At 41.2% G+C, this 24,825-nt stretch overlaps 1 long non-coding RNA gene across 4 annotated transcripts in view; it reads right to left on the bottom strand.

Moving 5' to 3' along the window:
• The window catches only part of LOC307180943, a 510,594-nt gene that overhangs the window by 320,216 nt on the left and 165,553 nt on the right, over window positions 1–24,825 (bottom strand). For 3 of the 4 annotated variants that reach the window (XR_013825808.1, XR_013825809.1, XR_013825810.1), the window contains exon 3: window positions 20,408–20,483. The exons of the other annotated variant lie outside the window; for it this stretch is intronic. This is a non-coding gene — a long non-coding RNA (uncharacterized lncRNA). The remainder of the gene's footprint in view (window positions 1–20,407; window positions 20,484–24,825) is intronic. 4 annotated transcript variants of the gene reach the window in all.

Here is a 24,825-nt window from a genome sequence, read left to right as displayed (position 1 = left end):
AAAGCTTTACAGACAAGCAAAAGCTAAGAGAATTCAGCACTACGAAACCAGCTCTACAACAAATGCTAAAGGAACTTCTCTAAGTGGGAAACACAAGAGAAGAAAAGGACCTACAAAAACAAACCCAAAACAATTAAGAAAATGGTAATAGGAACATACATATCAATAATTACCTTAAACGTGAATGGATTAAATGCTCCAACCAAAAGACACAGGCTCACTGAATGGATACAAAAACAAGACCCATATATATGCTGTCTACAAGAGATACACTTCAGACCTAGGGACACATACAGACTGAAAATGAGGGGATGGAAAAAGATATTCCATGCAAATGGAAATCAAAAGAAAGCTGGAGTAGCAATACTCATATCAGATAAAATAGACTTTAAAATAAAGAATGTTACAAGAGACAAGAAAGGACACTACATAATGATCAAGGGATCAATCCAAGAAGAAGATATAAAAAATATAAATATATATGCACCCAACATAGGAGCGCCTCAATACATAAGGCAACTGCTAACAGCTATAAAAGAGGAAATTGACAGTGACACAATAATGGGCAGGGACTTTTTTTTGTGTGTGTGTGTGGTATGTGGGCCTCTCACTGTTGTGGCCTCTCCCATTGCTGAGCACAAGCTCCATGGCTCACTGGCCCAGCTGCTCCATGGCATGTGGGATCCTCCCAGACCGGGGCATGAACCCATGTCCCCTGCATCGGCAGGCAGACTCTCAACCACTGCGCCACAAGGAAAGCCCTGGTCAGGGACTTTAAACACCTCATTTACACCAATGAACAGATCACCCAGACAGAAAATTAATAAGGAAACACAAGCTTTAAATGACACAATAGACCAGATAGACTTAATTGATATTTATAGGACATTCCATCCAAAAACAGCAGATTACACTTTCTTCTCAGGTACGCACAGTACATTTTCCAGTATAGATCATCTTGTATCACAAATCAAGCCTCAGTAAATTTAAGAAAATTGAAATCATATCAAGCATCTTTTCTGACGACAACGCTGTGAGATTAGAAATCAATTACAGGGAAAAAAAACCATAAAAAACACAAACACATGGAGGCTAAACAATACGTTACTAAATAACCAAGAGATCACTGAAGAAATCAAAGACGAAATCAAAAAATACCTAGACAAATGACAATGAAAACATGACAATCCAAAACCTATGGGATGCAGCAAAAGCAGTTCTAAGAGGGAAGTTTATAACAATACAATCCTACCTCAAGAAACAAACATCTCAAATAAACAATCTAACCATACACCTAAAGGAACTAGAGAAAGAAGAACAAATAAAACCGAAAGTTAGCAGAAGGAAAGAAATCATAAAGATCAGAGCAGAAATACATGAAATAGAAACAAAGGAAATAATAGCAAAGATCAATAAAACTAAAAGCTGGTTCTCTGAGAAGATAAACAAAATTGATAAACATTTAGCCAGACTCATGGAGAAAAAGAGGAAGAGGATTCAAATCAATAAAAGAAGAAATGATGGGGCTTCCCTGGTGGCGCAGTGGTTGAGAGTCCGCCTGCCGATGCAGGGGACACGGGTTCGTGCCCCGGTCCAGGAAGATCCCACATGCCGCGGAGCGGCTGGGCCCGTGAGCCATGGCCGCTGAGCCTGCGCGTCCGGAGCCTGTGCTCCACAACGGGAGAGGCCACAGCAGTGAGAGGCCCGCGTACCAATAAATAAAATAATAATAAAATAAAATAAAATAAATAAAACAAATAAAAGAAGAAATGAAAAAGGAGAAGTTACAACAGACACCTCAGAAATACAAAGCATCCTAAGAGACTATTACAAGCAACTGTATGCCAATAAAACAGACAACCTGGAAGAAATGGACAAATTCTTAGAAAGGTACAACCTTCCAAGACTGAACCAGGAAGTAATAGAAAATATGAACAGACCAATCACAAGTAACGAAATTGAAAGTGTGATTAAAAATCTTCCAACAAACAAAAGTCCAGGACCAGATGGCTTCACAGGTGAATTTTATCAAACATTTAGAGAAGAGCTAACACCCATCCTTCTCAAACTCTGGCAAAAAATTGCAGAGGAAGGAACCCTCGCAAACTCACTATGAGGCCACCATCACCCTGATACCCAAACCAGACAAAGATACTACAAAAAAAGGAAATTACAGACCAATATCACTCATGAATATAGATGCAAAAATCCTCAATAAAATACTAGCAAACAGAATCCAACAACACATTAAAAGGATCATACACCATGATCAAGTGGGATTTATCCCAGGGATGCAAGGATTCTTCAATATACACAGATCAATCAATGTGATACACCATATTAACAAATTGAAGCAGTAAAACCATATGATCATCTCAGTAGATGCAGAAAAAGGTTTTCACAAACTTCAACACCCATTTATAATAAAAACTCTCCAGTAAGTGGGCATAGAGGGAATCTACCTCAACATAATAAAGGCCATATACGATAAATCCACAACAAACATCATTCTCAATGGTGAAAAACTGAAAAGTATTTCCTCTAAGATCAGGAACAAGACAAGGATGTCTACTCTCACCACTATTATTCAACATGGTTTTAGAAGTCCTAGCCACAGCAATCAGAGAAGAAAAAAAATAAAAGGAATACAAATTAGAAGAGAAGAAGTAAAACTGTCACTGTTTGCAGATGACATGATACTATACATAGAGAATCCTAAAGACGCCACCAGAAAACTACTGGAGCTAATCAATGAATTTGGTAAAGTTTCAGCATACAAAATTAATGCACAGAAATCTCTTGCATTCCTATACAATAGCAACAAAAGATCAGAAAGAGAAATTAAGGAAACAATCCCATTTACCATTGCAACAAAAAGAATAAAATAGCTAGGAATAAACCTACCTAGGGAGACAAAAGACCTGTATGCAGAAAACTATAAGACACTGATGAAAGAAATTAAAGATGATACAAACAGATGGAGAGATATACCATGTTCTTGTATTGGAAGAATCAATATTGTGAAAATGACTATTCTACCCAAAGCAATCACAGATTCAAAGCAATCTCTATCAAATTACCAGTGGCATTTTTTCCAGAACTAGAACAAAAAATTTTAAATTTGTATGGAGACAAAGAAGACCCCAAATAGCCAAAGCAGTCTTGAGGGAAAAAAAAAACAAGCTGGAGGAATCAGACTCCTTGACTTCAGACTATACTACAAAGCTACAGTAACCAAGACAATACGGTACTGGCACAAAAACAGAAACACAGATCAATGGAACAGGATCGAAAGCCCAGAGATAAACCTATGCACCTATGGTCAACTAATCTATGACACAGGAGGCAAGGATATTCAATGGAGAAAAGACAGCCTCTTTAGTAAGTGGTGCTGGGTAAACTGGACAGCTACATGTAAAAGAATGAAATTTGAACATTCCCTACACCATACATAAAAATAAACTCAAAATGGATTAGAGACCTAAATGTAAGACCAGACACTATCAAACTCTTAGAGGAAAACATAGGAAGAACACTCTTTGACATAAATCACAGCATGATCTTTTTTGATCCACCTCCTAGAGAAATGGAAATAAAAACAAAAATAAACAAATGGGACCTAATGAAACTTAAAAGCTTTTGCACAGCAGAGGAAACTACAAACAGGACGAAAAGACAACCCTCAGAATGGGAGAAAATATTTGCAAACGAATCAACAGACAAAGGATTAATCTCCAAAATATATAAAGAGCTCATGCAGCTCAATATCACAAAACAAACAACCCAGTCCAAAACTGGGTAGAAGACCTAAACAGACATTTCTCCAAAGAAGACATACAGATGACCAAGAAGCTCATGAAAAGCTGCTCAACATCACTAATTATTAGAGAAATGCAAATCAAAACTACAATGAGGTATCACCTCACACCAGTTACAATGGGCATCATCAGAAAATCTACAAACAACAAATGCTGGAGAGGGTGTGGAGAAAAGGGAACCCTCTTGCACTGTTGGTGGGAATGTAAATTGATATAGCCACTATGGAGAACAGTATGGAGGTTCCTTAAAAAACTAAAAATGGAATTACCTAATGACCCAGCAATCCCAGTACTGGGCATATACCCAGAGAAAACCATAATTCAAAAAGACACATGCACCCCAATGTTCATTGCAGCACTATTTATAATAGCCAGGACATGGAAGCAACCTAAATGCCCATCGACAGACAAATAGATGAAGAAGAAGTGGTACATATATACAATGGAATATTACTCAGCCATAAAAAGGAACGAAATTGGGTCATTTGTAGAGACATGGATGGATCTAGAGACTGTCATACAGAGTGAAGCAAGTCAGAAAGAGAAAAATAAGTATCGTATGTTAACACATGTATGTGCAACCTAGAAAAATGGTACAGATGAACTGGTTTGCAGGGCAGAAATTGAGACACAGATGTAGAGAACAAACGTATGGACACCAAGGGGGGAAAGTGGCGGAGGGGGGCTGGGGGTGTGATGAATTGGGGGATTGGACTGACATATATACACTAGTATGTATAAAATGGATAACTACTAAGAACCTGCTGTATAAAAAAATAAATAAAATTTAAAAACTAAAATTAATAAAGGTGATCTTATTGACACTTTACTTCTTAGGATTGGCCAAAGCCAATGTTTTCTGTTTTGACTGACTAAACTGAGGAGGTCTTTGCTGTGTCTCACTACTCCTGGAGCTTACCCTCCAACACAAACTAAGGCATGTATATTTGGTGGCTTCTGAAGTAGCAACGATTGTTACAGTATCTCAAGCTGTGTTTAAGGGTGAGATGGTGGCTAGGAGATCTGCATGCACTGTGCAGATGTAAGAAAAGAGTTAAGAACCCAACCACAGCTACAGCTAGAAATCCTGGCCATTACATGTCCTTTTGCACTTCACAGGCAAGAGGATATTCTGCAAGCAAAGCTGACCCACAGGTGCTGGGCTGCAGCACAATTGATTTCCTTTGTGGAACTAATCACAGAGAAATCCTTCATGTGTGCTCCCAGACTCAGTGGCAGTTTCAAGTTGATGTGAAGTGCTGTCACATAGCACAGAAGTGTTGGTGTTACAACATTTTAGAATTTCAAAGCATCACCTGATGGGGGAGAGTGTAGGAAGCAGACACTAACCATCCTGACTGAGAAAATAGGGGTTAAAGAAGGGAAGGAGGTTTTCACAAAGTGACAGTTACACATTTTTTATCACACTGTATTATTATCTTCCTCTTTAATGTCTCTGTATCCAAGGAACTGATCTGTCTTGTTCATCAGCAGCAGAGTGAACTGCCACATAGTAGATGCTCAAGAAACATCGTGGATGAGTGAATGAACAACTGAACCTAAATCAACCTCAGTGTCCCTCCCAACCGAATCATGTTGTCAACATTTGTTGCCAGCAAATACACAACTCAAGTTCCAATTCGTCTTGCGTTTGCTCCCTGGGACACAGACTTTATCTATACAGTGCTACCGAAGCAGTTGGTTTTGTAGAACTGGTCAGTAAATGGAGGGAAAGAACCAGCCAAATGATTAGTTTAACTGGTATTTTTTTCTACTCAGTTGCCTACATTTTTGTCTGAATTGACAAAATAAACAAACAAATGAAAACGAAATAAATCAAAAAGTATGCTGGTGTCTGACAGATGTAATTACATCCCTGTCTTAAACTGTAACCATCAGCATGAATCTGAGAGACTAAACACTGGGGTAAAAGGCTGTGTCTACAACCACTCCTTTTAGTCACCTCAGGGCTGGGGGTGGAGAACAACTAGATCTGTTCTTTGATGTCACAATTTCAAAATACCCAACCGATTGAATCAATTTTTCACTACTTATATAATTAGGGACCTTGTATAATCAGCGTCCTCTCTCCCCATAAGGTATCAGGCTCTTTTGTCACTTCTCAAATGCCCCTTTTTAAAGACTACAAATATTAGACACCTGAAGTCATTCCTGCTTGAAGATTTTTCCCATCTAAGCCTCTCCAACCATCCTCTGCACCTCCCCTTACCTTGGCAGCTGTGTGACCACCAAAGATTTTCTTTCTAATCAGGACTGAAATCCACGTTCAATTTTTGAGTAACCAAACATAGGGCCGTCTGTGTTAGCAAGTGATATTTTTCCCAGTCAGTCCTGACTTGATGAATTGACTTTCCCAAGTGCCAACTGCTTAAGCTAAACAATGACACCAAATGAAACCGCATATCAAACAAAGGCACATCAGGAGGAGGAACAAGATGACACTGATGTCATGAAGGCTGCCTCAACTGGGGGGCCATAGGCAGGGCAGAGTCTTCGTATTGCACAAGCCATAGCTAACACAAAGAAAAACAGGAGGAAACACACAAAGAGGACCTGAGATAATACCTATAGAAGAAGAAATTTAAATTGCAGATGCATTCGTTATCATTTCTAATCCTTCACTATAGAAAGAGGCTATTTTTTGCAGCTCTCCTGTTTGGTATGTAATCTTCTGTGACAAACATATAGTTTTAAATACTATTTTAATAAACAAATAAAATGCATAATGGTTTCAGATCTAATAGAGTATTTCCATTAGTTAAAAGTATAATAGCTGTGCCCCGGGGTAGCATAACCATAAATGAGCTACCCGGTCTTTCCCAATGAGTGAAAAAAAAATGGTTTTGTACCAATAACTTTCACTTCCTATTATAATACAGTTCTGTCCATCACCAGAAGCCAGAAATTATAAAGAGTAAAACATTTAATGAACTTGCTTTCATTAAATGATGTGTATCATCTGCTGCTGAGGGAGAGAAAGCTAAAACTCACAGTTTGAATGGTCCTAGAACAACCTTAACAGCAGTTTGTTAACAATCAAACTGAGGAGTATTACATGATTTCAGCAGTTGGGAAGCAAATTATTTTATTTATTCTCACCACTGCACCTTTTGGACCTATAATATATTCCACTCATCAGAAAGCTTTATCTCAGCTGGAAAACATGAATTCTTATTTTGGTTTCCAAAATTCCAGTTCTTTACTAAATTCTAAGTACCTTTGAAAATTGAAATGCTCATGGTTGACATTTATTCTTATAGGTAAAATACATAGCTTCATTCATATTTTAAGAGTGTATATTTAAAACTCATACCTTGTCAAGAGCATAACTGAAAATGAGAATTTTTCCCCATTAGTTTGGTTTCAATCTACAAATCAGGTTTCATGCTTTCTATCAAAAAATGTACTTTTGTGCCACACATCCAACGAGAGAATGACACCACTACAAGACACTTGAACTGTTTTCTTTACCACGGGCTATTACTGTGTCAAAACGCTACTGAGGTTCCTGGGAGATATAGTTCCTATTTCTAGTTAACTTATAGGTATAAAAATGCTCAAATCAGAATTTATAATGAGGGAGGCACATTTTGAAATTCTAAGAAGTAAAGAAACTGGATTAAAAGTAAGAAGAAAGGTCACCAAATGATACATTTTCTGATTGAGTGTAGTATTTTTTATTCCTTTCAATTTTGATGGTGCAACTGTGACAATACAGGGTGATTCAAAACTAAGTGAACACTTTCACAATTGTTTACTCAGTAACTAGGTGCTATATGAAATTGTAGTATGTAGCAAATTGTAGAGTTACCCTTCCAAATGTCCAACCATTGGAGAAATACAAGTTTTGACTACATGCTCATATATAACCTGGTTCCTTAATAATAAATGTTTGAGAGCATTCTATTATTTTTGATGACTCTATAATTTGTTGTAGAATGCTTGCATGGATGTCCTTCAATTAAAATACAGGTTGCAAAGTAGCAAAAATAATTTAAGTTCTTGTCAAAACTGTCCTAAGTTATGCATCAACAGATATATATTATTTTTAATATGTCATCTCCTTCCATGTTTTAAAAATAAAATTTGATATCGCTAAGATCAGCTCCTACGTTACTATAAGAAAGTCAGGAATACATATATGTACTTGAAAACCAGAAGTCCAATTTGATATTTAAAGTCAACAGATGTTAGATAGATAGATAGATAGATAGATAGATAAAATGCACTACTAAGGACTAAGAACTGGACATATAAGACTGGATTGAATCCACGTTGCCAAAGTGCCCATGAAAAAGACTCTGACTGGATCTATACAGGTTTACCAAATTGACCACTTTGACTAAATTGACCAGTCAATTTAATGAAAGAGCCACTTAACACCCTCCCACCTCAAAATGACCAAAGCCACCTGTTAAGGAACTTGCGGAGAGCCTTATTTTGCTGCTCCTTCCAAACACCAATTCCTCCCACTGCTCTACCCACCTGTCTCCTCCAAGCAGCCCTTTACTGATTCAATTATTTTCTCAATTGTGGTTGGAGTTAGGGAATAACTATTTGTTCCCCAGGACACACATTTCCCTGGGATTGAGCAAGTTACAGTAATCAGCTGAGCTGAGGGCTGCCCTGGGCAGAACCGTGTGAAGGTCCCTGAGGAGCAGGTTATATTCCTGAGTGCTCCAAGAATTCTGCTTCAATCGAAAAAGCATTCAGTTCACTCTTCCATAGTCTGTACTCTGCTTCTGAGCTAGCGATATGAAATACTCATTCAGCTACAATTTCTCTTGCGGCTAGCCAATAAACTGAACATGTCGAGCCAACTCACAATTCTTCAAGAAGCAACCACCCGGTAGAGAGACACTATCAGTTTTCTGTTCAGGCTAAATGCCATGGTTTCAAAATATGTGATGAGAAAGGAAATGTAATTGTGCAATTTTTAATTGAGATGTTAATCCTTACTATACTTCTCTACAGGAAACAATGCATCCATGAAAACCCCCAAGAGAACATGCAAGAGTCTAGAAAACTTGCTTATTTTTTCTCTGGGTGTGAGATACCCACCATCTTCCACAAGATGGCAGGCAGTTTTCATTTTACTGTTGGTAATGAACAGGAAATCACTCCACTCTCAAATGACAGCAACCCCAGGTAGCTAGGGTGACATTTGCTTTACATTATGATACACACTAATTAATCATTAGTGATCCCAGAAGTAAGTCTGCTAAAAATGCTTTGCAATGGCTTCTCACAGCAGGGGCTTTCAATATTGATACTATTACATGCACATATGTTCAGCCAGTATATGTTTAACTTTTAAGGCTTTACGTTTTTAGGGTATTTTAATCAATATTGCCTAGATTAATATTCACCTCTTATTTGGAAGGGGAAATGATGAGGCTAGTAAATACAGAAAGATAAAAGGCAGTACACAGAGCTTTGAAAAGGTAAAGGCAACTCAAACAAGTTTTTAGCTGAAAGTACCTTTGTCCTCTGGCATTTGTTGACATCTTCAACTTTTTCCCAGGCTCATCTCAAAATTACCGGGGCAAAAATTCTGTAAAGAACTTGGCTGGCACTATCACTGCACACTTGTGCCCTATGGTCTCAAAACAGATCACTTGGGCTTCCCTGGTGGCGCAGTGGTTGAGAGTCACGCCTGCCGATGCAGGGGACACGGGTCCGTGCCCCGGTCCAGGAGGATCCCACATGCCGCGGAGCGGCTGGGCCCGTGAGCCATGGCCGCTGAGCCTGCGCGTCCGGAGCCTGTGCTCCGCAATGGGAGAGGCCGCAACAGTGAGAGGCCCGCGTACCGCAAAAAAAAAAAAAAAAAAAAAAGATCACTTCATTAAGGAATTAATCTAGTCCTTCAACTAACAAGAAATGCTCACATTGCCTTTCAATATCAATTCCATTCCGTAGCAAGGAGCCTCATTATTATAAACAACTCCACCAGACCTCAGGCACGACCCCAGCTTCGTACAATGAGTGCTAAAGGTTCTAGGAACGTTCACCAATTGCCTGGGCGGCCACGGCCAGCCCAGTTCCCTCCACCACCTGAAGCTAACCCAGGACAAAGATCATCTGCCTGGGTCCACCCCACCTGTGGTGGAAACTCTTAGCACTTTAAGTTCACATCTTAGTTCCAATTATAGCTGGTTAGTTCTCCACTTAGGTCAACTACATCTACCCCTAGGCCTTGTTAATACATCTTTTGAAAAGTTTCTTTTACTCCACCGAACTTTAGCTTTCCTCTGATAATGACACTTCCTTCAGCGCTTCCTGAATTTTAGTATGTATATTAATCCCATGAAGAGCTGGATAAAACACAGATTCTGATTCAGTAGATCGGGGGAGGACTGGAGATGCTACACAGCTAACGAGCTCCCAGGCGTTTCTGGATGCTGCTGGTCCACACGCCACACGTGAATTAGCAAAGCTCTGGAGTTTCTTCCTTCATCCACACTCCATATATCCTGGGGTAAAGAAGACCGGTAGGAGCTTCCAGAATCCTCACTGTATTTTCTAGACTTCGTTTCATCAATAACTCCTCCTTTTCTGAAGTCGTCATCATCTGACTGATAAATACTCTTCACAGTCATCTCTAGATCTCAAGCGCTCCGCTGCATTCACTGAACGTTTTGGAATCCAGATTACCATCTTCTTTCCATGTATGCCCTCTTCTTGAACACCTTCAATCTTCGCGTGGATGACTTACTCATGACACTGGCCTTGACCTCCTTTGTTCCACTGACCTTCATCTTCTTTCACTTTTAGTGATCAAGTCACTGGCCACACCATGACCTTGTTATCACCTGAAATGGCTGTAGCGCTGAAATCTTAAATCTTAAAATTTCTCCCTATTACCTCAGCCTCCGACAGGAGACTTCTGCTCTGCTCTCACTAAACATACTCTCCCACCTCGTAGGACTTTCCACTCCTTGGAAACTTCCCTATTCTATTTTCCTAATACCACTAGCTTTCACCTCCATTTCTACCCATTCTGGAAACCAGGGTCAACCATTTCTACTCCAAATTCAAGAACAATCTATCCCTAATTTCGTCTTCTGAAACTACACTCTAAACTCAATCCTGGGTGTACTCCTATTGTTTTAATCCTCCCCATCTATAAAGATCTAGTGAACACACACATGCAACTCCTCATGCTGAGTGGCCCCATTACACACTGATATATACAACCCCAGTTGGACCCAGCACCCTGCTGCCCAATCCTCTTCTTTGTTCCCTCACAATTGTTTTTCTCGGACCCTTTTCATGCTTTTCAAGCGTCAAGTTACAAAATATAAATGTATTCAACTCCCATTCCTTCCCAGCACAATCTTCCCATATCTTTACCCAACCTCTCTTTTCCTTGTCTCCTGTTATGTATTGCTTTTTCTTCCAAAGTTAACCCCAACAATTTTATCAGCTTAAAAAAACAAATCCCTCTTATGCTTTTGATTCTACTTTGATGTGTTAGTTTTCCATTCTTTTAAATTATCACACTCTCTCTTCCCATTGGGTCCTTCCTCTCAGCCAGCAGACTCTCTCAAGTCTTCCTTACTAACCCCCCCTCAACCAAAAATATGCTCCATAACTTTATTTCTTCCTAACTAGAGATCCAATTCCAATTCTACCTTTTATTTTATAAACTTTAAACGAAGTTGCCTTCATTCATCATCTCTTTTTTATCATTCTTTCTTTAATCTCCTACAAGCACCTACCATATTATAAAGTAAATGCCACACCTATGAGTTGGCTTCTGCCACTCCACTGATGGCTTCATAGTTTCCAATCTCAATGGCCTCGTCTCTGTCTTTGATGCATTGGCATAATTTACCACTTGATACTCACCCTCCGATAGAAACATTTTCCTCCCTTATATTCCCTTATACTCCTCTCAGTCTTCTTATTTCACTTTTAACCTCCTCTGCTGATTAATCACTTCTGTTTCTCCATCAAACTCTTAATGTTAATGTCCCAAAGGGTCTGCCCTTAGCCTTCTTTGCTTCTCACTCTGCGCTCTCCCCTTGTATCCCTCTCTTCCTGGGCTGCCATAGGCATTCCCTTGATCTCAATTATTTTCTCCATAGCACTTATCATGTTCTGACTTATGAGATAATTTAATTATGTTTATTAATGTCCCCCAACACCTCATCCCTGCTAGAATGTCAGCTACATTAAAGAAGGGGATTTTTTTCTGTTTGTTCACTGATGTACACCAAGCACCTGGAATAGTGTCTGGAACACAGTAAGTGCTCAGTAGATTTTGTTGAATAATCACTGCCACATCCAGATCGCAAAACCTAACCCCTCTCTTGACCAGATACCTCCACATGTGTATCATACCGACATGTCAAGATTAACGTGGCACAAATTGAAGCCATTACCTCGTCCTGTAACAAATTTGCTCTTCACGCAGTGGTTCCTATCTCTGATCCAGGCACTGCAAGCCTAGAAGGTTTCAAGTCATTTTGACTCCTTTATCTTTTCTTACGATGCACAGCCAATCTGTCATCAAGTACTGTGGATTCTAACCCCTCCAATAGCTTGCACTGCCCTGTTCATCCTCATAAGGCATAGCTCATTTCTACTCTTGCCTGCAATCTTGAATTTACCTCCTAAAATTATCCTACTGCCACTAGTTGCCCAGCACCATCTATCCTACACAGTCTTGCCTGACTTATTTCTCTGATAAAACAAATCTGCTAACATTACGTCTCTCTTGAAGAGTCACAAAGGCTGCCTGTTCAATAGATTTAATCCTGAGTTCCTTGGCCTGACATTAAAGCTCCTCTATCATCTGCCTTCAAATCTATCTTTCAACTTCACATCCACTATATTTTTTCACAGTACCTATTCTGTAGATATTTCTAGTCCAAATGCTCACATGACTAATGAACATAACAGAAGAGTCTAAGAGAATGCAGGTGAGAAGAATGGTGACTAATTTCAAGAAAATCTGATAAGACTTGCTGGACAAATGCAGTGACTTAAAATTATCCTTAGTGAGAAAGTGAGATATGAAAATGACTGAAGACAAAACTCTGATAAAAGGGTCTTCTTCTCTACTCGAGGGTCTAGACGGGGTTCTCAAAGTGAGATCGATGAACCATCTTGTGTCAGAATCCTCTGGAGTTGGCCCTTGTATCTTCATTTGTAACAAGCTTCCAAGGAGATTCTCATATGCATTTAAGGCTGAGAATAACTGAGTTAGGGAGTAATATCCACATTTTCTATTTCTGAAGGGGGTAAGAAGAAATACCTGTATCCTATTACCCCTAGGTAACATGAAAAGGACACTGGATTAGGAATCAGAAAAGTGATTTATTTTCTTAACTTTGCTCCTCACTTGCCTATGTGCTTGGGCAAGTCATTGACCACCATATTCAAATACAGGGGCTGGAGGAGATGACCTCTAAGAACACTTACCACTGGAGGAGTTGCTGTTTCCATTGGAACCATGCCTCATCGCCCCATATCCTGCAATTTCCTGCCACCACAGCATTTATGGTGGACAGCATTGACCCTGACCAAGAACTGTGCGTTAGGAAATAGCTGAGAAAGTGTCCCAAATGTCACCTTCTCAGTGAGGCTTTCTTTGTTGATCAAGTCCCTGTCTCACGCTTGTTATTCTTCTTGCCTAATTTACTTTTCTCCATTACACTTAACACTATGTTTTTCAATCTTTCAATCAAGCAATCTTGCTTATTGTCTGTCGTCCCTCACTGGACTGTAAACTCCATGAGAGCAAGGGTTATGTCTGTTCTGTTTACTGCTACATCATCTGGACCTTTAACAACCCCTGGCATATAACAAAATACAGCTTTAAAGCTCTCGTCATTCCCTTGGTTCCCTCTCCCCCTCCCCCTCTATCTCCCACTCCCTCTGTTCTGGCTTTCTCGCCAATTCTCTCTCTCCTTCTCGTCACACTGTACCGACCCCTTTATACACTTAGAGCTGTGGCATTCAAGATGGGATAAGGTGGACATATGGGTAATGGAGGACAATTCATGCTCATTGTCAACTTCTCAGTTTGTTCAAATGAATCTCAGAGGAAGGAAAATGCCCTCCCTAGAACTCTGAGAGAGAAGTTCTTCCAGATATGAGAAGACCTTTGGCAGAGTTTTTATTGTGGACAAAGGATACCCTGACCTCCGAACTTAAGTTTAGGGGATAATGCTGCTGATCTTTGTAAAGAGAGCACCACTAATGTACTTAGGTCACAGACAAACAAGCAAACAAACAAAGAAAATAACATTCAATTCAAACAAAAGGGCAGGCAGTGGTCCCGAAGTATGGGTTTCATTGAATTTGAACCTGAAGTTACTCAGACTACATTTTGACTTCCTGCAAGAGAGGGTCATTCACAGGATCATGTGGAAGTATGTACGTATCTCTGGCTCCACCCTCAGGCATCTTTTCCATTCCCTCTTATTTCACAGTTGCTCAGTTAAGTATTCTATTCTCTAGCGCCCACCCGCCTCAGGTGGCGTTAGCCATTCTTGCCCCTCACAGAAACCCTTCAGAGGCCAAGCTTCTATGTACCACAGTAGACCAGGGAACCTGGGCCACCATGTTAACAGAAATGATAAAACTTATTTTTTGTCACCTGGGGCCCTCTACAACAATGATAATGCTCCCTCCTTTGCTACTGACTTTGTTGGTGATACTAAGGATAGAGATTTTTAGCCTGGGAATGAATAAAGGGATATTTTAGGTTAGACTTATTTTCCTTGTCCTGCCAATGCAGCCGTGGAGGCAGCTGCCCACTCTGACATAAACAAGATGAAAGCATCTCTAAAAATCTTGGAATCAAATTTAGCATGCAAAGATTGTGATGCCATTTAGCCAAATGAAGACTTTCTTGGGATTGATTAAGCAAACTCGTGTGAGTCCCTAGAAGGGTCCCAGGGCCTGGCAGGGTGCTCAGTAAATATGTGCTTAATGAAGATAGAAATCTAAGTCTTATGGAAGGCTGACATTTTTATATAAATATTGGCTGATAGTGAACATAAAGCAACTGTTAAAGATTTGGTTTCAAACTGCAGAAGGGCCAAATGAAAAGAAAGAGCAATTCTAAAGTAGAGATTTATATTTTCATCCAAAATGAATTAAACACTATCCTTTCCTCTCTGTTGGATCCCAAGCAGATTTCAGGCCTCTCAGGATGTGACCAAAGCTATATTTCAATCTTAGTGCAAGCAATGAGCACCTCAGTCTCTCAACCTCCCAGCAGATGCTCCTTTCAAGAGGTTAGCAGCAAGCAATTGCCTTAAAAAGGGAAACGCTTGTGACTGGTCAGTTTTTATTCTCCATTGAGGAGTTAGCTTTTGACCCTTTTGTTTAACTTCCATTTTGGAGAGGATGACAGACCAGGTCACTAAAAGGTAGAGAGGGGAAACTCATAACTTTCCATTTACAAAGATTGGTGAGAAAATGATGGCTGATAGAATCTTAAGGATTCTTGGGCTTTCCGTTTCTCTGTTCCTTATGCAATTGGGCTGGTTGCAAGTCAGTTTAACAAATAATTACTAAGTGTCAGCTAGGTATTATGCACTTTACTAGATGCTGTTCTTTCCATCCATTCATTCAACAAATATTTAGTGAGTACCTACAACAGTAATGCTATGAGGTGCTAGACAAAGCAAGCATGGTCCCTACCCTTCATGTGGACTATAATCAAAATGGGGGGGGGGTGCAACTGTGTTGGAAGCAGAAAAATTTTACTAAATATAATCAAAATAACAGTATTATATATCAAGGCCTTACTGTATGCCATGCACTGGGCCAGGTACGTGTATATGCGTTATCTGTTTTAATCTTCACAACAGCCTAACAAGGAGGCTCTTAATCATCCTTATTTTACAGATGAAGGAAATGCAGATCAGAGAGGTAAAGTAACTTGATCATGTAGCTACTAAGTTGCAGAGCTGGGATTTAAAAACATGTCTGTCTGATTCCAAAGCCTATGTTCTTTCTAGAACACCGTACTGCCTCTAGAGAGGCAGTTAAGAGAACAATCAGAATTTCTTATCCTAGACAAACAAGATCTCTTTTCCCCCCTCATGTTGACTGTCTTAGTTCAGACTGCTGTAACAGAATACCATAGATGGGTGGCTTAAACAACAGAAGTTTATTTCTCACAGTACTGGAGGCTGGGAAGTCCAAGATCAAGGCGCTGGCAGATTCAGCATCTGGTGAGAACCTGCTTCCTGGTTCACAGATGTCTGTCTTGCTGTGTCCTCACATGGTGTAGGTGGGAAGACAGCTCTCTGGGGTCTCTTTTATAAGGGCACTTATCCCATTCATGAGGGCTCCATTCTTATGATCTAATCACCTCCCAAAGGCCCTACCTCCTAATACCATCACATTGTGGGGTTAGGATTTCAGTATACAAATTTTGGAGAGACACAAACATTCAGTCCATAATGTTGACTTTTGCTCAGGGGCCTCTGTTCATGGTTAGAATTACTATGATTTAAAAATCGTGCACTCACCTATTTTTCCCCAAAGAAACTTTCCCATCAACTTTAAAGGAAATGGATTGTGGAATTTTAATGTGCCTTGTTGAATTACTTCTAATTAGGAATTTCCCTTCTATAATCATTCAATATGGCAATCAAGAAGAAAAAAATATGGATATACAGTGTCTGTGAAATCATGACCCTGCAACAATTCATTGAGTCAGAGGAGAGGTTCATAGGCCACTGTGATGGGCTCTTCACTGCTTGAGTTTAAGACTTCAGGTACTATCATCACTGAGACCAAGAATCTTATTCATTTATAGATGGATTGTGCCCTAGACGTAGGACAAGAGAACAAGACAGCATCTCTCCAACCAGGATTTTGTGACTGCAACACTACTCAGCTGATGGTGCTGGGCTCCGGAGCGAATCCTTACCCGAACATTCATCTAGGGCCCTTCCAAACTTAGTTTCTTTGCTCCAACTTTCCCCTAATCTGGAAAGTTCTTTCTCTCTCTGTTTACTTGTAAAAATCTGACATTTCCATTAAAACACAACTAAAATTATACCTTTTCCAACATGACTTCAACAATTTCAGTCAAAATCTATCCTTCTCTCATTTCCTCATTAACCTATAGCTCTATTTCAGAGCTAGCTTTTTATAAGAATTTGATTCAATAGGTATTTTTTCCTCTGTGAGATGCTGAGCTCCGAGAAGTCAGGGATTTTTTTTTTTTTTTTTTTTAGGCTACAGACATGCAGGCTCAGCGGCCATGGCCCACGGGCCCAGCCGCTCCACAACATGTGGGATCCTCCCGGACCGGGGCACGAACCCGTGTCCCCTGATCAGCAGGCAGACTCCCAACCACTGCGCCACCAGGGAAGCCCCAGAAGTCAGGGATTTTATCTTAGTCTTCTCTGTATCCCTCCTAGTATCCAATACAGTGTGTACCAAATGCTTTACTAAACAGCAAATGCTTGCTGAATCATATTTGAAGAATAATAAAAAATAAACTCTATTCTTTCTAGACTTCAGTTCCTACCCCCATCACCTACCTGGGCCCTGGTACACGAGAGTCGCTATAATAGAAGAAAAAACGTTGGCTTTGGCATCAGACCAACCTGGATTCAAATACAGCACTGCAACTTCCTAGCTGTGTAAACCTAGGCAAATCATTTCTCTCTCTGAGCTTCAGTTTTCCTTATCTATACAATGGGGATAACAACCCTCATTAAATTACCAAAAGGAATAAATGAGGTAGGTATGTATGTGTGTGAGCCATACACTGCACACACACAAACCTTAGTTTCTCTTCCCATCTCGTCCCTTTTTATGGTAGGGAAAAGGCCCAATATAGGAAAAAGAAACATTAACCCATGCTATCAAGGGTTGTGAACCTACAAGTGGCCAAATGAATTGATATTTACTGGGTCCCTACTATTTTCCTAGCACTGTGCTAAGTTCTATAAGGGAGATAAGAAAAAGCCTCTGCCTCCAGAAAGCTAACAATCTATTGGTAGAGGCAAAATAAAATCATGAGAGACACACATTAAGAATCCCAGCAGGCGAAGTGAGAGAGTGGCATGGACATATATACACTACAAAATGTAAAATAGATGGCTAGTGGAAAGCAGTTGCATGGCACAGGGAGATCAGCTCGGTGCTTTGTGTCCACCTAGAAGGATGGGATAGGGAGGGTGGGAGGGAGACGCAAGAGGGATGAGATATGGGGATATATGTATATGTATAGCTGATTCACTTTGTTATAAAGCAGCAACTAACACACCATTGTAAAGCAACTATACTCCAATAAAGATGTTAAAAAAAAAGATGTGGCACATACACACAATGGAATATTACTCAGCCATAAAAAGCAATGAAACTGAGTTATCTGCAGTGAGGTGGATGGACCTAGAGTCTGTCATACAGAGTGAAGTAAGTCAGAAAGAGAAAAACAAATACCGTATGCTAACACATATGTACGGAATCTAGAAAAAAAACGGTTCTGAAGAACCTAGGGGCAGGACAGGAATAAAGACACAGATGTAGAGAATGGACTTGAGGACACGGGGAGGGGAAAGGGTAAGCTGAGACAAAGTGAGAGAGTGGCATGGACATATATACACTACCAAACGTAAAATAGATAGCTAGTGGGAAGTAGCCGCATAGCACAGGGAGATCAGCTCAGTGCTTTGTGACCACCTAGGGGGTGGGATAGGGAGGGTGGGAGAGAGACACAAGAGGGAGGGGATATGGGGATATATGTATATGTATAGCTGATTCACTTTGTTATACAGCAGAAATTGACAAACCATTGTAAAGCAGTTATACTCCAAATAAGATGTTAAAATTAATTAATTAATTAATTAAAATGTTACCAAAAAAAAAGAATCCCAGCAGGCATATGCTAAGTGCCCCAAAGGAAAACAGACAATGCCAGAGGTATTCAGAGGAGGAAGAGGTCTAAATAGTCTGACAGACTTGGAGAAGGCTTAAATGCCCTTTGAGGAATAGGTTGGAACTTAATGGAAGGAAGAATAGAATGTGGGCATTCCAGTCAGAAGAAATGGCATATGTTCAGACGCGAGGGTGGAGGTATGCTCAGAAGGGTTAGAGAACTAAACCTGGATCCCTCAGAGATCAGGTAAGAGGTGTAGCGAGTGAGTGTTGGATGGTGGAGGGCCTTGAGTGCCAGGTTAGGAATAACATTACTAATCATTGGCAAAGAGCAGACTGAGGGGTCACGTTATTGGAAAACTGATTTCCAATTTGGGAAGCATTCCTGCTGAGGCCATGCCCTACATATGTATATAAAGTGACCACCGTAAGAAGTAGCCAGGACCGCTGTGCTGCAGAAAGGAGGCTGGGAGGTTTAGTTACCCAGCATCAGACTCCATGGTGAAGAAGTCTCAGCCCTTTGTTTCTAAGAGTGGTGACAGGCATCCCTTCCCCCACTGCAGCTGCCCTCAGAGCATGCTGGGGGCTTACTCCCCCAGAAGTACAGCAAAGCTGCCCCAGAGAATCCGATGGGAGCAGGCATCGGCAAGGCTCTCCTCTCCCCCCATTCCGGCCGCAGGCTGCACACCCCACGCTGCACCCACAGAACTGACGTTTACCGGGGGAGCCCCAGAATGGCTCGCTGGCCACGACGCTAGGGCCAGGCTGCCTGCTCCCCTCATTTGCCTGGGGTGGGGGCGGGAGTCATGCTGATTGGCTTCCAGCTGGCTTTGCTGAGCTCTTACAATAATAAAGATGGGACCCTTTGCCAGTGAGGTCATGAATTGAAGAGCAGAAGTGGGGACAAGCTTTGCACCGCACTATGGCCCCCCCCCGTACCACCTGCTGGGCAGGAAAGTTTTCTTCAGCAGGCAAGAGAAATGGTGAATGGGGAAAGGCCAGGTGGTGCGGTGGTTTGCTCTGGGAAGCTGGAGGGAATGAGCGCAGCATTGTGAGCCCCTGGCTCTGTGTGGGCAAGCAACAAAGTAGCGGGGACCCCTTATCAGGTGAACTCAAGTGCCCATCAGCTCACTCCGTCAACTGCTGCCCCTCCTCCCCCAGGCGACTCCAGGCTGTTTATCTTCTTAGAAAAGGGGAATCTGCGTGTCAGCTCATTTGCATTCTTTGGTCCCAAACAAAACAATATTAAAGGGCCTTGAAGAGCTGGCTAACTGGGCAGGCTGTTTGCCTTGGGGAAAAAAAACTCCTTACACTTGAAAAGGAATCAACGTAGGACTCTATTTTCATGCCAAGTACAATGCTTGCATTAGGGAAAAAAAATTCCCATCCACTCTGACCAGCAAGACTGAAAGTGATGGTTAAGAACTTAGCATCCTTTTCAACAGCCTTCAGATATTTTGTGTTTTCTTAATTCTTACCAACTTGTTTTGAGACCTGTAAATGTAGCTGGAGAATGAAAGCAAGTAAAGGAGGGAGCGACAGCTTCAACAGTGGCCTGGTAGCCCTCAAGGAGCATGGATGCAGTTGCTTTTCTTACGTGGGAAACAGATGGTGTTTTATGCTTAACACAATCAGCACCGCCTCTCTATCTGTGCCCCTAACTTTCCCCACCTGTGTGAAACCTAATCAGCGCCTAATGAACATACTTGGAGTTGTCTGGATGGAATTAGTCCCAGTAGGAGCTGGACTTCAGGTACCAGGAACTCTCTTAAAGCCGTGTAGCTGCAAAAGACAAGAAATCTTTACATCAGAGCTAATTACATAAAGGTCTGCCTCTGCTAAATACGTTTTGTTTCTTCCCCCTCTAGAAAGTAGACAAGACTCAGTGTATTACATTGTTAAGCTAATGTTGACCCCTCTCCTCACTGCAACTATGAGCAAACGTTTGTATTTTGAATCTCCTCTAAATACATGAGACATCAAATGCCTTTTCAGTCATCCCCACTCTTGGTGTGGGCTGCTTTCCCTGGATCATATTCTCCTTTGTGCAAATGCATGCACACCAACAATGGAAAAGTTCAGGCAAAACTTGCCGAAGGGCTGCCCACCAGCCCATTCCCTTTGACAAACCTATGATTCTGTCCCAAGGGAATAAAGAGAGGAATTTGCCAAAGTGCTTGCTTAAAACACACACACACACACTATGGTGTTGGCAAATTGTTATTGACATATTTGGAATTTTATTAATAACTGCAATAACCTAGAGGGTTCTGGGTAATGTGCAGATCGCTAGGAAGAAATCCACCATTTTCTGGTCAAAAGTTGTTTCTTTTCTTTTCTTTTTTTTTTTGCCGTACGCGGTCCTCTCACTGTTGTGGCCTCTGCCGTTGTGGAGCACAGGCTCCGGACGCGCAGGCTCAGCGGCCATGGCTCACGGGCCCAGCCGCTCTGCGGCACGTGGGATCTTCCCGGACCGGGGCACGAACCCGTGTCCCCTGCATCGGCAGGCGGACTCTCAACCACTGCGCCAACAGGGAAGCCCAAAAGTTGTTTCTTTTGATGACATAACAAGGTCAATAGGTCATGGTAGCTCCATTATCTCACCTTGAGTTGAACCCTTTTGATGACCTACCAAAGTATAAATCATTGTGGATTAGCAAGAATGCCCCTCCTCTCACCCCACCCCATCTCTTTAGAGTTTCTAAGGGATAGGGACCCATAGACTCTGTTCTTACTGTGCCTTCATCTCCCTACAGATTTCAATGCAGGGTCATGCTAGTGTTCCTCCCCTATCACCCTTGGGATCAGAAGGAGCCTAAGTTCTGTCCCAGGCTCACTTCCTTGTCATAGCCTAGAGTTTTATCAATCTCTAAATAGGAGGTCAGGAAACTACAGCCCTTGGACCAAATCCTGCCCACTGCCTGTTATTGTAAAGAAAGTTTTACTGCAACACAACTTTGCCTATTTGTTTATGTATAGACTATGGCTGTCCCAGTACAATTAAGTATTCATGACAGAGATAATATGGCCCACAAAACTTAAAATACTTATCTAGCCCTTTACAGGAAAAGTTTTCTGACTTCTGTTCTAAGGCTTTGTATTATAGAGTGCTAGTTGGGCTATGCTAGTCTTTCTTTGGAGCTAGTTGTATTCCTATTTTGAAGATTTGGTGGTTACTGTCTTTATCTAAACTTGCCTCAGCACCTATTTACCCTCAATTCAAAATAGGTAGGAAACTTCACGATGAAACAGTGGCTATTTCCAATCTCCCTTAACCAGATCCAGAAGGGAATGAAGCTTATGCTCTGTGCCCTTGCCCATCTGCCCTTGTCTTGTTGGAAAAGGTGAGATAGGAGAATCTGAAATCTTCCCTTTCAGATCTAAGTGGCACGTAAGAAACCACAAATCACTTCTTTGTAACAGAAAGCGCAGGTGATGAAGATGCTTCAGAGGACAAGAAATACAAGGGTAGGAGCCCCTGAGAGAACCTAACTCAAAACACAACACTTTGTACTGACCCTGAAACAGCTCCAGAAACTTCAATATTCCTTTTGGTCACAGCTTTAGCTAAATGGTCTTCAAGAGCTTTCCCTAAAAATTGTTCTCCATTTTTGCTTGTGTTTGTTCCTCAACTTGGAAAGAAAGTGACACAACTATACTGCATTTCTAAACATGATCAAACTCTGAGGAAGAACCTGCAATAACTGAAAGTCATTGGGATATAGATTTAAATACATTTCAGCAACAGAGCAAGCTATATTTCCAAGCCAGGAAGAATCTGTACCCTCCATGGAAGTCTTTGGCTACTTGGTAACTTTATTTTTCTAAAACACTATTAGAAACTTCTATTCAATATGGAAATAATTTTTTAAATCAGAGGGATAATCACTATAACAGAACTACTCTTTTTATGCAATATTAAAAGCAATAACTGTAAAAATATTTAAGAACTTACTATGTGCCAGCCACTATTCCAATTGCTTTACATGCATCACCTCATGTAATCCTCACAACTCTCTGAGGTTTCTATAATTTTCATTTTTAATTTTGTTTTTGAATTTAATTTTTATTAATTTGTTTTTATTCCTATATTACAGCTGAAAAAACTGAAGTCAGAGGGAGGTCAGGTAACTTGTCCAATGTCACAACAGCTAGTAAGCAGCTGAGCTGGAATGAAAATATCACTTACCCTGACTCTCCCACCAAATCAGGAGCCCATTACCTTGAGTTCTTCTGGTAATAGGAATGGATTTGCCTGAACCATTCATACTCTCAAACTCGCTTCTCTAGTGTCCAACAGCAAATGTTATACGACGTCTCTCTGGGTCCCTAAATTAGAGAAAAGCTAAGCAACTCTGGTTGAGTTCCAGCTCATGGGCTATTTTATAAACTGCCTCGAACAGGGGCAGAGGAGAAGGCTGCCTGCACACGATGAGCATCTGAGGCGTGCCTACCACTGAAGCAGTCCTTTCTTTTTTTTTTGTTTTTTTTTTTTTGCGGTACGCGGGCCTCTCACTGTTGTGGCCTCTCCCGTTGCGGAGCACAGGCTCCGGACGCGCAGGCTCAGCGGCCATGGCTCACGGGCCCAGCCGCTCCGCGGCATGTGGGATCTTCCCAGACCAGGGCACGAACCCGCGTCCCCTGCATCGGCAGGCGGACTCGCAACCGCTGCGCCACCAGGGAAGCCCCCTTTCTTTAGTCTTAGTTCTCTGGCCTAAAGCATTGTTTCTCTGAAACATGTTGGGTAAAACATAATAGTCTTCCAGTTAGTCAGCAAGGCGAGCTGAAGGCAAGGGAGAAAAAGCAGTTAGAAGGTTGTTGCTGTAGTCCAGGAGGGCCACAATGAGGACCTTAATGGTGGCAGAGTTGATGGAGAGGAAGAGCCAGAATCAAGCTATTATGAAAGCTGACATGACCTCATAACTATATTGATGAGGATGGGATAACTCTGAAATGTATAATCGCTCAGACCTCATAGAAGTTTCTTTCATGCTCATGTAACAGTACTGGGCACCTAAAGAGTAGGCAGATCAGCCCTTCTCCATGCAGGGTGCCAGGCCCTCAGCAATCCACCATCTCTAATACATGGGTTCCCAGGTTGTCCAGGGGGCCATCTCTATTGCAGCCAGCTAAACACCTACTCCTCTGAAGCAAATACTTTACTGTGAAGAAAAGTGTTGACTTTAATGAATGGCTGTTCATCAGCCATTTTTCCTTCATGCACCACTCTCTAATCTGTTTTCTCCTAATACTCTGGGCGTATCTCTTTCGTAGCAGTTATCACACTACACTGAAACTGTAAATTCACATGTTGCCCCACTAGAGGGTGGGTTCTCTGAAGATGAACACCATGTCTTACATTCGTATCTACACATTTAGTGCCTAGCACTCTGCTGAGAACACAGTAAATGCTCAGCAAAAGTCAGCTTAAAAAAATGAATGAATGTATGAAGTCATATTTCTTAATACCCATGGCTTCATCATCTTCTCAATATAAAGATATCAGCCTTCCTAAGATCTAAATTTATGTTATATAAACTAGCCCATAGAACAACAGGGTACAAGTTAATCTAAAAAAAACTGAAAATGGGGGTAATATTCTACCCATGGCCTTTCCCATCTTCCTGACTACTCAGATTCAAAACTGAAACGTTTTGACCAATAGAAATACTGATGCTGTCCAGCAAGCAATCCTGTGGAGGGTGTAAAGCCAGATCTCCCCTGGATTTGGTTACTGTACCAGGAATAAATGAATAGTTTAAAACATGTCTGCCTTGTAACTTGGCTGGCCTTTATATTATAACAATGAAAACTCACAAATGTGTCTAGGGAGTCATTTATGCACTGGAGTACCATATAAGAAACCCGATTGCATATAATAAAGTATATAATGCACATAAACATTTAATGAAGAGTAAAAGCATTGCCAGACCTCTCCAGGAGCAGCCCTTGACTCACTCATACCCTCCCCTGAGATCGCCTACAGAAGGAAAGGGTTAACCAGATGTTCCACTCCTGCAGAAATGGGAAGACGTAGGCCAGCTGCAGATGGTACAAAAGTAGGAGATGAGAGAGTAAGGCATGGGGCTGAATTGCAGTGAATGGGGTGGGCTCATCCACTGGT

This window comes from Stenella coeruleoalba (genome assembly GCF_951394435.1).
Source record: "Stenella coeruleoalba genome assembly, chromosome: X".
In the NCBI taxonomy this organism is placed as follows: domain Eukaryota; kingdom Metazoa; phylum Chordata; class Mammalia; order Artiodactyla; family Delphinidae; genus Stenella; species Stenella coeruleoalba.
This window is presented reverse-complemented; position numbering and strand designations above follow the sequence as displayed.